Genomic DNA, 14,909 nt, shown 5'->3' with positions numbered 1-14,909 from the left:
GGCACTCCGTTGCTGTCAGTTTTCAAGCCCGCATCTGTTATTAGTTGTCGGTTCTCTTTGTTTTCGTCGTTGACCGTTTTGAAACCAACCACATACGTACGCGTCCGCGGTTTCGTTAAAAGAGTATTTTAAAAGTGTGTTTAAAACATTCTCGGATTGGGTTGAAACTTGACGCGTGGTCCTATTTTAACATAGGTAGGCCGCCTGCCAATTTTCGTCGTAATCGGAGTTCGTTTGATACCCGAATGGTCGACCGTAGCGGCACCGTTATTGGTTTTGGCGGACGTCTTTTCGGTGTTTAAAAACCTTGTGCCGGGCCGTAAACCTCTACTCTAATCTTGGGCTAGACACCTCTACACAGACCACTAACCCATCCTAGTCAACCCCGCGACCGGGACCGTCCGATCTCGATCGCACGGTCGAAATCGGGACAAAACCCCCCTAACCCTAGCCTCTTTTCCTATAAATAGAACCCTAATTCAGCTAACCCTAGCCCTTTCCTCGAAATCCGCTCAGCCAACCAGTTCCCTCAGCCGCGAGACAGCCAGCCGCCTCCCACCTCCAGCCAGCCATCGCGCGGGCCCGCCCAAGCCCATCGCAGGCCCACCCGCGGCCTAAACCAGAGCCGTCGCCCCCCTCCCCTGAGCGCTCCAGATCAGGAGAGGATCTCCCGACCGAGAGCACGAGCAGCCGACGCCCCGCTCGCCACGAACTCCGTCGCTCGCCCTGCCTCGCCGGAGTCCGTTGGAGCCGCCCTACGCAACGCCTGAACCCCTATGACCCTGCGTCGCTTCCCTCTCCTCCCGTTTCTCTTCTCCCCTCACCCCAACGCTCTCTCTTTCCCTGTAGAGCTACCCCGCCATGGGAGCCGGAGCTCAACGGAGCCGCGCCGTCGACTTTGCCGCGCCCGGATCTGGCCGGGAACCACCAGATCCGGAGGAGAGCCGCCGCCGCAACCCGTTCCTCGCCGGAGGCCCCTCCCGCGCCAGGCCTCACCTTCCCGCCGGCATCGCCGCGCCCCTCCGCGCGGGTGAGAGATCCGCTCGAGCCGTTAGCCACCCCGCGTTGGCCCCGCCTGCGGGCCGCGTGGGCTGGCTAGCACCGCCGCCGTCTTGCCCTGCGTGGGCCGACCAATCGCCAAGGCCCACCTCTCCAGCCCCGACCAGGCCGGCCCAAGAGGCCGCAAGGTGAGCGCCCCGCTGCCTATTCCTCGCCCCGACGCATTATAGCTATTGTGCACCCATGCTCTATTTAGGCCTCTAGACAGATTCAGCCCGTTTAGTATTTTATTTTAGGTCCTGCGATTTAATTCATTTTCAAAAAATGCATTATTTTAAAACGCTCGTAGCTTTTAAACCGTGCGTCGGAACAAGTTATATATGTAAAAGGTGTAGAATTTTGTGTAGATTAATATTTTCCAACTCTCATGCATATTTAAAGCTGTTAACCTTGTTGTTTGCCTCGTTTTGCGTGATGCCATGCTAAAACAGTTTAGTTCATAATTAATTAATCGTAGCTCCGTTGGAGATGAACTATATAGGTAAATCGACTAGAATGACGCGTAGTTTTTCGTGAACCACTTTATTTTGCCGCTTAACAAACATAAAGTATGTTTAGGTCAGATCTAGACAGATTTCAAAGTTAACACATGGGGTTAGTTCGAAGATGGTATATGTCGTTTCCGGCCTCATTTAAAATACCTAGATACGTAGATTACTTGTGCTTCACCACCTGCCATATTTAACAACATTTAATATTAACGTGTACCTAAATGGGAGTGCACTAAGTAATTCCGATGTGGAGTTTCGTCAATATACAACTCGTTGCATATTGAGCCTCACTTAATGTATAGTGTTTGGTTGTTGTGAATTGCCATGCCATGCCTTGCATAATTGAACCGATCATGCATCATATTAGGGTGTGCATCATATCGTGCATGTGCCGTGGTGAATATCGTGTGTTGATTCTTGTTTCTGGTTTGCTTCCTCTCGATAGAGTTCCGCAAGCATGTCGGAATGTGAGGATCCGTTTGACTATGCCAGTTCGTCTGCTTCACGGAGTTGTTCTTCTTCCAAGCGAGATCCCAGTCAAGATGACCATTTCCCTAGATACCATTACTATCAATGTCATGCTAGTTCTCTCGTTTCTTTCATTATGTCTCGCTGCCGACCACCTGTTAAATTGCAGCCTCTCAACATTGCCATGAAACCTTCAACCTTTCTACAACCTAGCAAACCATTGATTGGCTATGTGTAATGCCCCAGATGTAATCCTTGCCATATTTGATCCTTTCCTATTTTGGAAAACTATGTTGTGGTTGATATAAAGTCATCATTTCATGTCGATCATTTCATGACATTATCTTTGCATCATGACATCATTCTTTTCTTTGGCTTTGTTTCATTCTTGTTGGTTGCTAGCTATGCTTGTGGTGGTGTGTGATGATGTGGAGGTTTCCAAACAATGCTTGCAAACACATTGCTTTCATTCTATGTCAAAACCTTCTCCCCCTATCTATTTATTTAACTTGTGTGTCAAACTTTGCTAGAACCTGTTTTAAAAATGTTGATCATTTAGTGTTTTATCTTGTGCTTGAAGGGGTATTGTCTTGGGGTTTTTAAACTTAAGTCATATGGGGTTTTTATTAACAAAACAACATATTAAATCCTGTTTTGAATATAATTTAGTTGCTCCAAAAATCAGTTTTGTATTTTATTTAAATAGGGCATAATTCCCTCATGCCCCACGTGTTCTTATTTTTATTTTCAAAACACTATGATTCTCTGGGTATTTTTTTTGTTTGGTTTATTGATAAATAGGAAAAACCCTTTCTATCTCTCTCTGTTTTATCACGCGCCCAGGTGGGCTGGCTCCCTCTTCCCTACCCGGGCCTCTTCTATTCTGCCGCGAGCGTCGGCCCGTAGCGCGTTCGTCTCCCTCCTCTCGCTATCGTCACCCTGTACGACCGAACAGCCACCGCCGATCTCTTCTCCCCTTGATCTAGTGGCTCCAAGCGCGCACACCAAGGCTATATCAGCAGGCCGCACCCCATCTCAACCCTAGCCCCATTTTCCCCTCCTCTCTCTCCTTGACGCCGTCGGGGACGCCCCAAGAAGCTCCACCGCCATGGCCGACTCCTGTTGAGCTCGTCGCCGGCAGATCGACGCCCTCTCTTCTCCCCAGACTGGACCAGGAGCACGCGGTGATCGTGGGGGCTCCATCTTCGCGAAGGGATCGGCACCAGGACCACCACGTCGACAGCACCGACGACCTCTTCTTCCTCCACTCCGGCGGGCTTCTGCAGCACCTCGTTGTCGGGCTCCTCTGCAACTCCAAGCGCGAGCCCCTCTCCTCTGCACCCTAGGTGAGGCGCAACCCTGCTCCCCTTCGCTTCCCCTCTCCTGGGCCGCGTCAGACCGGGAGCTCAACGCCTGTCGGAGTTGCACCGACAGGTGGTTGTAGCAACAACAGCTGCTGCTATGGCTTGCGTGTGCATGGGCGTCGCCCCTCTGCATCGTGGCCGAGGCTTCCTTCGCAGTGCCGTAGTGTAGCTTGTGGTAGGCCCCCGCAGCTGTTGCTGTTGTGTGTAGGAGGCCACGCTCCGGTGAGCTTCGCCGCCGGCGCCCCTCTGCAAAGCAGAGCAAGCACCCCCCTTTGTGACATGTTTCCCTGTCGTGGATCCCCCGTTAGGACAATAGTACCGCACCAGCTCAGCTGGCTTCGTTTCCACGCGCGCATCGGGCACGTCTGGGGTTCGAGACCCAGCGCCCCCCATTTTCATCTGGGATTTTTCCCTTTGCTGTCGTTTGCCTGGCTGAGTCTGCATAAGAGGGTTCAATTCTCTGATAGTGTAGCTACACCGCGGTAGCGCAGTGGTGCAAGTGTGAGTAGTGGTGCAGGAGGTAGTGGGTTCGAACCCAGGGCCTCCCCATTTTTGTTTTTCCTTGTAGTATTTTTCTTTTCTTTTCTTTTTCTGCAAGTAATGCTGTTTTGTTTATTTTAACAAAACCAGGGGATGCTTTATTTCTTTTAAGGCCTAGAGTGCATGTGTGAGCATATGAGTGCTTGTGTATGTGTATGGGAGTGTGTATGTGCACATGAGTGTGTGTATGTACATGTGAGTGTGTGTGTGTACATGAGGTTGCACATGCACATGTGCAAGAGGGCCTAGCCCTCATGTTGCACCTATTCATGTAGTGTGTGTGTGCACTTGAGTGTGTGTGAGCACATGTATGTGTGTGTGTGTGCTCATGTAGGTGTATGTGTGTGCATGGGTGCATATGCACTTGTCCATGAGGACCTAACTTCTCATGCTTGCCACTATGAAAGTGATGTTGTTGTGTATGGTGCTTTTGTGTGTGCATGTGTAGGTGTAGGTGATGTATATGTGCTAATTCTACATGTGATGTTTTTCATTTATAGCTTGTTGGATTCTAGGTGTTTTTTTTGAGCTAGATTTGTGCCTTGATGTTACATGCAAGTACCCATGTATTACATATGATTTTGGGGTAGAATCATCCCATGAATCCATTGGTGCAATCAAATTTCACTTTAGAGCAACTTCATAAAACTGGTAGTTTCTGTCATGATGCCATGTTTAGTGCTTTGTATTAGGTGGTGCCTTGACCCTTTGAGGATGAATCCTTGATGTAGTGGTAGTGGATGAACCCCTCTATAGCATGGGGTCTTTGTTTTGTTCTTAGGAATTTGTATGCACCTATTGTGCCTTGTCAAAGTTGACACTTGGCTGAACTGACAGATTTGTGAAACCTTGTGATTTTCACGAAGTGTGGGAATCTGATGTTATTTTCTTCCCATGTTGTCTTGGATGAATTAGCTCCTGTGTTGGGAATCAGCCCATGAAACAAACTAAAGTTTGTGAGATTTTATGTTTGTCTAGCTCCGTGTTAAATTCCATGCTTATTCAATTCCTGTAGATATCATTTTGGAGGCTGCCAAAATGCTTCAGAGCATAAGCAACTGGTGAAAATCTGTGATTTTCACTAAGTCCCAGAATATGTGATATTTTGTATAAGTTAGTGCCTATAGATCTGCTCGTGGGTGATTCCTTTGCATTAGATTCTTGCACAGGGTTGTAGAGCTTTTGGAAGGCTTTTTCCTCATGTCTTGTTTGAATCATTTAGATGACCGTAGCTACTTTCAATCTCATAGACAAACTGCTATGATGCTGTTGAAAACAGATTGCATGTTTTTGTTGATTGGAAGCTTGTGTGGGCATTGTTGATGGTGTGGTGTGTTCCCATGCACCACCCCACTTATATTTGGTTGCTTGATCATGTGGCAACCTGGTAACACCAGTGAGTGCCCATTGGAGTGTGTTTGTGGCTGATTTAAACCGTAGGTCTCCATAACTTGTTTCGTAGTTTCCGGTTGATCCGTAACTCCGTTCTCTACGTTCTTTATATGTTTTTTGCATCGTTTTCTCATGATGCACATGTTCATGCCATATTCATGCATGTCAAGATAACTTAATATGAGGTTCTGTCCAGAATTCAATTAACTCAACTAATGCACATGAAAGTGACTAGAATAGTGATGCATGCTTCCTTCTTCACACATGCATCATATTGTTTGTTGCATCATGTTGTGTTGGTGTTCATTGGCTGTTATCTTATCTTGGGTAGCATCAGGATCGGAGAGCGAGTACGTGGATTCTGGAGAGTACGTGCAGGAGGATCAAGAGCAGTTCCAAGCTGAAGACATCACATGCAAGATGGTCGTGACCTTGATACCGTATCTAGCTTTGTTATGCTTAGAATCACGTTTCCTTCGATACATGCTCGCTGCCTACAAGTTGATACAAATGCCACCTGTCTTTGCCATGAACCCCAAACACTCCCCTCTCCTAGCAAATGTTGTTTGGCTAAGTAGGCTTGCTCAACCTCTAATGAGTAGCTTCGCTAGTTGCAGGTGCCAGGTGTCTCATGTGAAAACATGAGTATTTTGATATCATTATGTTTAAACTTCTATTTAATTAATGCACCTATATACTTGGTAAATAACGGAAGGCCTAGCCTTTTGCCGGGTGATTTGTTCCGTTGTTGCCGCCTTAGTTTAGGTCACCGGTGTTTGATTCCATAACTGATCGCTCCTAACACGTTCGGGGTTGTTATGGGGACCCCCTTGATAAATCGTGTAGTGTTAAGGCTTGTCTGGCAGGACCCAACATTGGTTTTAATCTGCTAATCACCTAATAATAATTTGCATAGGGAATAGCTACCCCGAGGATTTAATCAACAACCCGTTCCAGTGCTCCTCATTAGTGTTGGTCCAAACTAGAGCACCGTGCGGGGCCAATCCGGGGCAACTCGGGTGATTTCTATCAGGCCACCGTACGCTTCGCTTATCCGGCGTGTCCTGAGACTAAGATACGCAGCTCTTATCGGGGTTGTCGACACATCGGGAGGTCCTGCTAGAGTTGTCTTACCTTAGCGATATATCTTGCGTATAGGGATTCCGATGAAACTTTGGGTCTCCTCAAAGTTGAGGTTTTCCTCTAACGAATCCGACGAGATCACGAGTTTCGTGATGGAGGATGACTTTGCGGCCCGTGGCAGTTTGTGATGGACTAGTTGGAGCACCCCTGCAGGGTTTAATCTTTCGGAAAGCCATGCACGCGGTTATGTGGCAAATGTGGATGTATTGTTAACATCCGGTTCTAGACAACTTGAAGTAACTCTAATAAAACTGCCAACTGTGTGCGTAACCGTGACTGTCTCCTTGGGAGATCACTCTTCGATCGAGAACATGGTGGGGTTATGTTTGACGTAAGTAGGTGTTCAGGATCACTTAGTGGTCATCTAGTCTTCGATCGCTCGCGTAGGCCACCATATAAATACGCTGATCATCATAAGTTAGCCACCATATATGCTTACGTTGCTCCAAACCCATACACCAAACCTTCCTCACCTAATAACTTGACTAGATTCAGTACCAAGGTCATTAGATTGCCGAGTCCCCATGGCTCACAGATTACTACAAACCCCAATAGGTACATGTACGCCCGACGCAGGAGATCCTGATGACAACCAGTTGAAGTGGGAGTTCGATGAGGACTCTGGCCGTCTGTATGTGAACTATCCGGAAGACTGAGGCCGTGGTCGTGATCGTGGGCTAGCATACGGGATGTGTTAGATCATCTGTTTTTCTCTGTTTAAGTCCGTAGCTGGACCTGCCGCTACTCTGAATAATGTGTGTCTGTAAGCTATATGATATATTCTGAACAGATGGAAAGTGTATGCCCTACTTGTTAATCTTTAATTATGTATTGTGATGATTATCCCGTTTACGAAATGCATAGATGCGCCCCTTTCCCCTTTTGAGGCCTCGCCCCTAAATAAGGAAAGGGCCGCATCTTAGTCGTTACAAGTTGGTATCGGAGAGTAGGTTTCTTTTTTCTCCTTACGACCATAGGAGCCTTTGTGTGATCGAACTTGGACGAGTCGAGTCTAGTAAGATGTTTTGAGTCCTAGTTATATCGGAGAGTAGGTTTCTTTTTTCTCCTCTTTTATGCTCTGGTGAGGTTCTCGACTTAGGAAGTCTTAATTCTACTCCTCTTCTGGCTCAAATTTTTTTAGGGTCACACAGGTATTTTGAAATCTATATGATATCTATGTGACGGAGTTCTGTCTTGGTGCCTCCCGTCTCACTTGATTTCTTCTGGGGAGTTGAGCTCCACGGGATTCTTGTGCACATCGCCATCGTTCAGATTTCTTAGTATCTCAGGACGGAGGATGTTCGTAATTGCTTCAATACTAGTTGTGACGAGAGGAGTCCGGCTTCCCCAGTACTGGTGTAGAGAGTTCCGGATGTATTGCCACACTTTGTATCGTTGTGATCACGAGGGTCTGTAGTAGATGAAGGTCTGAGATTCTGGTTATGTGTTTACGGATGTGATACAATGGACGGGTTAGTATAGGAGTTGTGTGACATATTACTCCTTGTATCCGTGTACCAGATTGCATGACCAGATATTTCGGGAATTCATAGGTGGGATATCAAGTAGTGACTTATAGGACAATCTTCCTACAGATGCATGACGTGAGGTTGGGATTCGACATTCAGTGGGTATGTTTGTTCACGATCGTCTTACGGCGGTTCTCGTTGTGTCTTAAAGAGTCCTTGTAGCTTGCTATGACTCGGGGATGCTTTGTAAGTCGTGTGCACTGCCTTGCATAGGATGGCTACTGTAAGTTCGAGCCCGTGCGATCATATCCACGAAGATATCAGATGGAATCTCTATCATACGTTTGTTCCGAGCAATTCTAGCTCATACTTGGTTTGGAAGTGGTCTTTAATCAGATTTTGTCGACAGTCACTTTGAGGAAGCATTCTTACTATTTTGTTGGAGTGCAATTGCTAAATATTCTTGTTCAGATATTCCTGCCTTTTGATTCAGCTTTACCTTGAATGTTATTCTCTGGTCTAATGTGTTGTCCGTCTTCAGGATGGCTCCACCAACTCGTCAGAATCCGGGTCGCGAGGGTGCTGATGTTCCGCCACCACCCCCTCCGCCGCCTCCTCCTCCTGCAGAGGCTTGGCAAGCGGTTATGACTGCAACAAATGCTAACACCCAGATGTTAATCCAGCTATTGCAAGAGAGACAAATCAGCAGCAGGGCAATTTCAACCATGGTGGTAATCAATTTGCATCTCTGAATCAATTCCTGGCAAACCAGCCGAAGACCTTCACGTCATGTGATCAGCCGTTTGACGCTGAGGATTGGATTCTGGACATGAACAAACACTTTGAGTGCAGCAATATCCGTCCAGAGGACTTCATCAAGTTTGCAACGTTTCAGCTCAAGGGGCAGGCAACAGTTTGGTGGCAGTAGTTGAAGGACTCCAGGGGTGGCAGATTGATCACTTGGGATGAGTTCTGCAGAGATTTCAGGTCTCACTATATCCCGTATAGCTTTGTGGAAGAGATGCGTGAGAAGTTCAAACGCTTGAAGCAAGGTGGTTCCTCTGTGTACAAGTACAACGTCGAGTTCCATGAGCTGGCTCGATATGCCTTGCAGGACATTCCATATCAGAAGAGCAAGATCTATCAGTTCAGAGGTAGTCTGAGAGAGGACTTGCAGCTGGCCCTTGCCTTGCACGATCCCGATGACTTTGATAAGTTCTATAACTTGGCTCTCAGGGCTGAGAGGGCTTTGCTCAGGGTGGAGAATTCGAGGAAGCGTTTCAGAGAGTCCAGTTTGTCGCCCTCAACTCAGGTGGTTCCGGAGCAACAGAAATACTAGGTGTCTCCTCCTCCTCCTCGGCAGACTCAGCAGTTCAAGCAATCAGGTGGTCGTGGTTCTTCCCACCCACCCAACCCAGATTTCCAGCAGAGGTTTCAGCAGCAGAAGCAAGGGAATCCTCAGGTGCAGTTCCGTCAGCTGGCATATGTTACTTGTCACAAGTGTGGGCAGAAGGGTCACTATGTCAACAAGTCCACCTCTCAGCTGCGTCTTCCGCCTCCTCCTCCAGGGAAGCCTCCAAGCAATGCTATAGTGAAGTTCAACCCCGGGTGTGCGAGAGTCAATATGGTGAATGCAGCTAAAGCAGACAACTCCTCAGACGTGATTATGGGTAATCTCTTAGTTAATGATTTTCCTGCAAAAGTCTTGTTCGATTCTGGTGCTTCGCATTGCTTTATGTCAAAGTCATTTTTCATCAAGCATGATTTCCCCTCTGCAAATTTGGATAGACCTTTGGGTGTTGTTTCTCCGGGTGCGCAGATGAGATCAAATTCTGTGGTTCCTGATGTCTCTGTCAAGATGGGCGATTATGCTTTTCTGGCATGTCCTTATGTCTTAGGTAACTCTGATATTGATTTGATCCTTGGAATGGAATGGTTGGCTATGAACAAGTCGTCTATTGATTGTGAAGCCAAAGAAGTGAAGCTAACTTATTCTTTGGAGGACGTGATTATCTTCGCAACGCGTGATGACACGGTCCGTCTGTTTTCCTTGAATGAGAAGGGTGAGATCTCTCCAATTTCGCAAGTCCCACTGGTCTGCGAGTATGAAGATGTTTTTCCGTAAGAACTGCGAGGAATGCCTCCGCACCGAGCAGTTGAGTTCGTAATTGAGCTTGAACCGGGTACTGAGCCTGTGTGCAAACTGGGTCCAGAAGAGCTGAAGGAGCTGAAGAAACAACTTGATGAGCAAGAGCATCTGGGTCTGATCAGACCAAGCTCATCTCCTTCGGGCTGTGGAGTTCTTTTCGTCAAGAAGAAGGATGGTACGGAATGACTCTGTGTCGATTACCGTCCTTTGAATAAGAAGACGATCAAAAACAAGTATCCACTTCCTAACATAAATGAGTTGTCTGAGCAATTGAAAGGGGCTAAGATCTTCTCGAAGATTAATCTCAGGATGAGTTATCATCAGATTCGCATTCGCGAAGAGGACATTCCAAAGACTGCATTTAGAACAAGTTTTGGCTCGTATGAGTACACGGTGATGTCTTTCGGTCTGGCCAATGCTCCACGGACCTTCTATCGGATGATGAATTATATCTTCTCCCCATTCAAGAATGAATTCGTCTTGTTGTATCTTGATGATATTCAGGTCTTTTCGGAAACTGAGGAAGAGCATGAAGAACATCTCAGGCTTGTGCTTGATAAGATAAGAGAGCATAAGTTCTATGCTAAGTTTTCCAAATGTGAGTTCTGGTTGAAGGAAGTTGTCTACCTTGGGCACACCATCTCTGCCGAGGGCATCAAAGTTGATCCGTCGAAGGTGCAGGCCATTGTTGAGTGGGAACCTCCGCAAAATGTGAAGCAGCTTTGAAGCTTTCTCGGGCTTGCAAGCTATTGTAGAAGATTCGTTGAGAATTTCTCCAAGATTGCTAAGCCTCTCTCAAGTCTTCTTCAGAAGGGTGCGAAGTATGTCTGGTCTCCAGAGTGTCAGTTGGCTTTCGACACACTCAAAGAGAAGCTCACTTCTACTCCGGTCTTGGTTCCTCCTGATGACTCCAAACCTTATCAAGTGTTCTGCGACGCCTCTCTTCAAGGTCTTGGTGCAGTGTTGATGCAAGACAAGAAAGTGGTAGCTTATACCTCGAGGCAGTTGAAGCCAAGTGAGAAGAATTACCCCACTCATGATCTTGAGTTTGCGGCAGTGGTACATGCTCTCATGACTTGGAGACACCTCTTGTTGGAGAGAAAGGTTGAAGTGTTCACCAATCACAAGAGTCTCAAGTACATCTTCACCCAGCCTAACCTCAATCTTCGGCAAACTCGTTGGATGGAAATGCTCCAAGATTTTAATCCGAGCGTTGAGTACACTCTAGGCAAAGCTAATGTCGTCGCAGATGCTTTGAGCAGGAAGGCTTACTGCAATAGTCTCATTCTGAAGCCTCTCCAGCCTGATCTTTGTGAATCTTTTAGAAAGCTCAACCTTCAGTTAGTACCTTAGGGATTTCTTGCTAATCTTCAGATTTCTCCTACCTTGGAAGACCAGGTCCGACAAGCTCAACTTCTTGATGCAATGGTGAAGAAAGTTAAGATTGGCTTGGCAAAGGGAGTTCCCAAATATAAGTGCTTCAGTGTTGATGCCAGAGATACATTGTTCTTTGAGGATTGTCTTGTCATTCCGGAAGGGGATCTCAGAAAGGTTATCATGGAAGAAGCTCCTAACTCTCTTCTCTCGATACATCCAGGAACTTCCAAGATGTATCAGGATTTGAAATAGACCTTCTAGTGGACTCGCATGAAGCGTGGCATTGCTCAGTTCGTAAATGAATGTGATGTACGTCGAAGGGTGAAAGCAGAGCATCAACGTCCAGCAGGTCTTTTGCATCCATTGCCCATTCCTGAGTGGAAGTTCAACCATATTGAGATGGATTTCGTCACCGGGTTTCCGAAGTCCAAGAAGGGTAACGATGGCATCTTCGTCGTCATCGTGAAGTTGAGCAAAGTAGCTCATTTCCTTCCAGTCAAGGAGTCTATCTCGACAGCTCAGCTTGTGGAGCTGTATACGTCAAGGGTAGTCTCATTGCATGGTGTTCCAATGCTGATTTCTTTGGATCGAGGAAGCATCTTTACTTCCATGTTCTGGGACTCATTTCAGTCTGCGATGGGTACTAAGATTCGATTCAGCACAGCCTTTCATCCTCAGACTAGCGGGCAAGTTGAGAGAGTCAATCAGGTCCTCGAGGATATGCTAAGAGCCTATGTCATTTCCTTTGGCATGAAGTGGGAAGACTGCCTACCTTTTGCTGAGTTTTCATATAACAACAGCTATCAGGCAAGTTCAGGCAAAGCTCCATTTGAGATTCTCGGAAGTGCCGTACCCCGCTTAACTGGTCAGAGACTGGCCAACGTCAGATTCTTGGGAATGACATGATTGAAGAAGCTGAAGAAATGTGTCGTGTCATTCGAGATAATCTCAAAGCAGCGCAGTCCCGTCAGAAGAGCTACTACGATAGAAAGCATCATGACATGGCTTATCAGCTCGATGACTTCGTATATCTTAAAGTGTCTCCTATGAAGGGCACTCACCGTTTTGGCATCAATGGAAAGCTTGCTCCTTGTTTTGTTGGGCCTTTCAGAATTGTTGGCAAGAGATGCGACCTTGCATATCAATTAGAGCTCCCTTCAAACTTCGCAAATGTGCATGACGTGTTCCATGTCTCTCAGCTCCGGAGATGCTTCAAGACTCCCGAGCGCACAGTTGATCTTCAGGATATCGATCTTCAACCCGACCTATCCTACCGTGAGCATCCAGTTGCAATTCTTGAGACGACTGAGCGCAAGACCCACAATAAGTCAATCAAGTTTCTCAAGGTGCACTGGTCACATCATTCCGATAAAAAGGCCACTTGGGAGCGCGAGGATCACCTCCGTTCCAAATTTCTAAGTTCTTTCAGTCCTAGATATCGGGTCGAGATCCTCTTGTAGTGTGGGAGAGTTTGTAATGCCCAGATGTAATGCTTGCCATATTTGAACCTTTCTTATTTTGGAAAACTATGTTGTGGTTGATATAAAGTCATCATTTCATGTGGATCATTTCATGACATCATCTTTGCATCTTGACATCATCCTTTTCTTTGGCTTTGTTTCATTCTTGTTGGTTGCTAGCTATGCTTGTGGTGGCGTGTGATGATGTGGAGGTTTCCAAACAATGCTTGCAAACACATTGCTTTCATTCTATGTCAAAACCTTCTCCCCCTTTCTATTTATTTAACTTGTGTGTCAAACTTTGCTAGAACGTGTTTTAAAAATGTTGATCATTTAGTGTTTTATCTTGTGCTTGAAGGGATATTGTCTTGGGGTTTTTAAGCTTAAGTCATATGGGGTTTTTATTAACAAAACAACATATTAAATCCTGTTTTGAATATAATTTAGTTGCTCCAAAAATCATTTTTGTATTTTATTTAAATAGGGCATAATTCCATCATGCCCGAGGTGTTCTTATTTTTATTTTCAAAACACTGTGATGCTCTGGGTATTTTGTTTTTGTTTGGTTTATTGATAAATAGGAAAAACCCTTTTTATCTCTGTGTGTTTTATCAGGAGCCCAGGTGGGCTGGCTCCCTCTTCCCTACCTGGGCCTCCTCTATTCTCCCGCTAGCGTCGGCCCGTAGCGCGTTCGTCTCCCTCCTCTCGCTGTCGTCACCCTGTATGACTAAACAGCCACCGCCGATCTCTTCTCCCCTTGAGCTAGTGGCTCCAAGCACGCACCCCGAGGCTATATCAGCAGGCTGCGCCCCCTCTCAACCCTAGCCCCATTTTCCCCTCCTCTCTCTCCCTAGCGCCGTCGGGGGTGCTCTCGAGCAGCTCCACCGCCATGGCCGGCTCCTGTTGAGCTCGTCACCGGCGGAACCAGGAGCACGCGGTGATCGTGGGGGCTCCATTTTCGCAAAGGGATCGGCGCCAGGACCACCACGTCGACGGCACCGACGACCTCTTCTTCCTCCACTCCAGCGGGCTTCTGCAGCACCTCGTCGTCGGGCTCCTCTTCAACTCCATGCTCGAGCCCTTCTCCTCTGCACCCTAGGTGAGGCGCAACCCCTCTCCTCTTTGCTTCCCCTCTCCCGCGCCGCGTCAGACCGGGAGCTCAACGCCTGTGGGAGTTGCACCGGCAGGTGGTTGTAGCAACATCAGCTGCTGCTGTGGCTTGCGTGTGCATGGGCGTCGCCCCTCCGCATCATGGCCGAGGCTTCCGTCGCGACACCGTAGTGTAGCTTGTGGTAGACCCCCCGCAGCTGTTGCTGTTGTGTGTAGGAGGCCACACTCCGGTGACCTTCGTCACCGGCACCTCTCTGCAAAGAAGAGCAAGCACCCCCCTTGTGACATGTTTCCGTGTCGTGGATCCCCCGTTAGGACAGTAGTATCGCACTAGCTCAGCTGGCTTTGTTTCCACGCGCACATCGGGTAGGTCTGGGGTTTGAGACCCAGCGCCCCCCTTTTTAATCTGGGATTTTTCCCTTTGCTTTCGTTTGTGTGGCAGAGTCTGCATAAGAGGGTTTACCCCTCCGATAGTGCAGTTACACCGCGGTAGCCAAGTGGCGCAAGTGTGAGTAGTGGTGCAGGAGGTAGTGGGTACAAACCCAGGGCCTCCCCATTTTTGTTTTTTCCTTGTAGTATTTTTCCTTTTCTTTTCTTTTGCTGCAAGTAATGTTGTTTTGTTTATTTTAACAAAACCAGGGGATGTTTTATTTCTTTGAAGTCCTAGAGTGCATGTGTGAGCATATGAGTGCTTGTGTATGTGTATGGGAGTGTGTATGTGCACATGAGTGTATGTATGTACATGTGAGTGTGTGTGTGTGCATGAGGTTGCACATGGACATGTGCAAGAGGGCATATCCCTCATGTTGCACCTATTCATGTAGTGTGTGTGTGCGCACTTGAGTGTGTGTGAGCACATGTATGTGTGTGTGTGCTCATGTAGGTGT

The sequence above is a fragment of the Hordeum vulgare genome, chromosome 4H, assembly GCF_904849725.1.
Source record: "Hordeum vulgare subsp. vulgare chromosome 4H, MorexV3_pseudomolecules_assembly, whole genome shotgun sequence".
Taxonomy (NCBI): domain Eukaryota; kingdom Viridiplantae; phylum Streptophyta; class Magnoliopsida; order Poales; family Poaceae; genus Hordeum; species Hordeum vulgare.
This window is presented reverse-complemented; position numbering follows the sequence as displayed.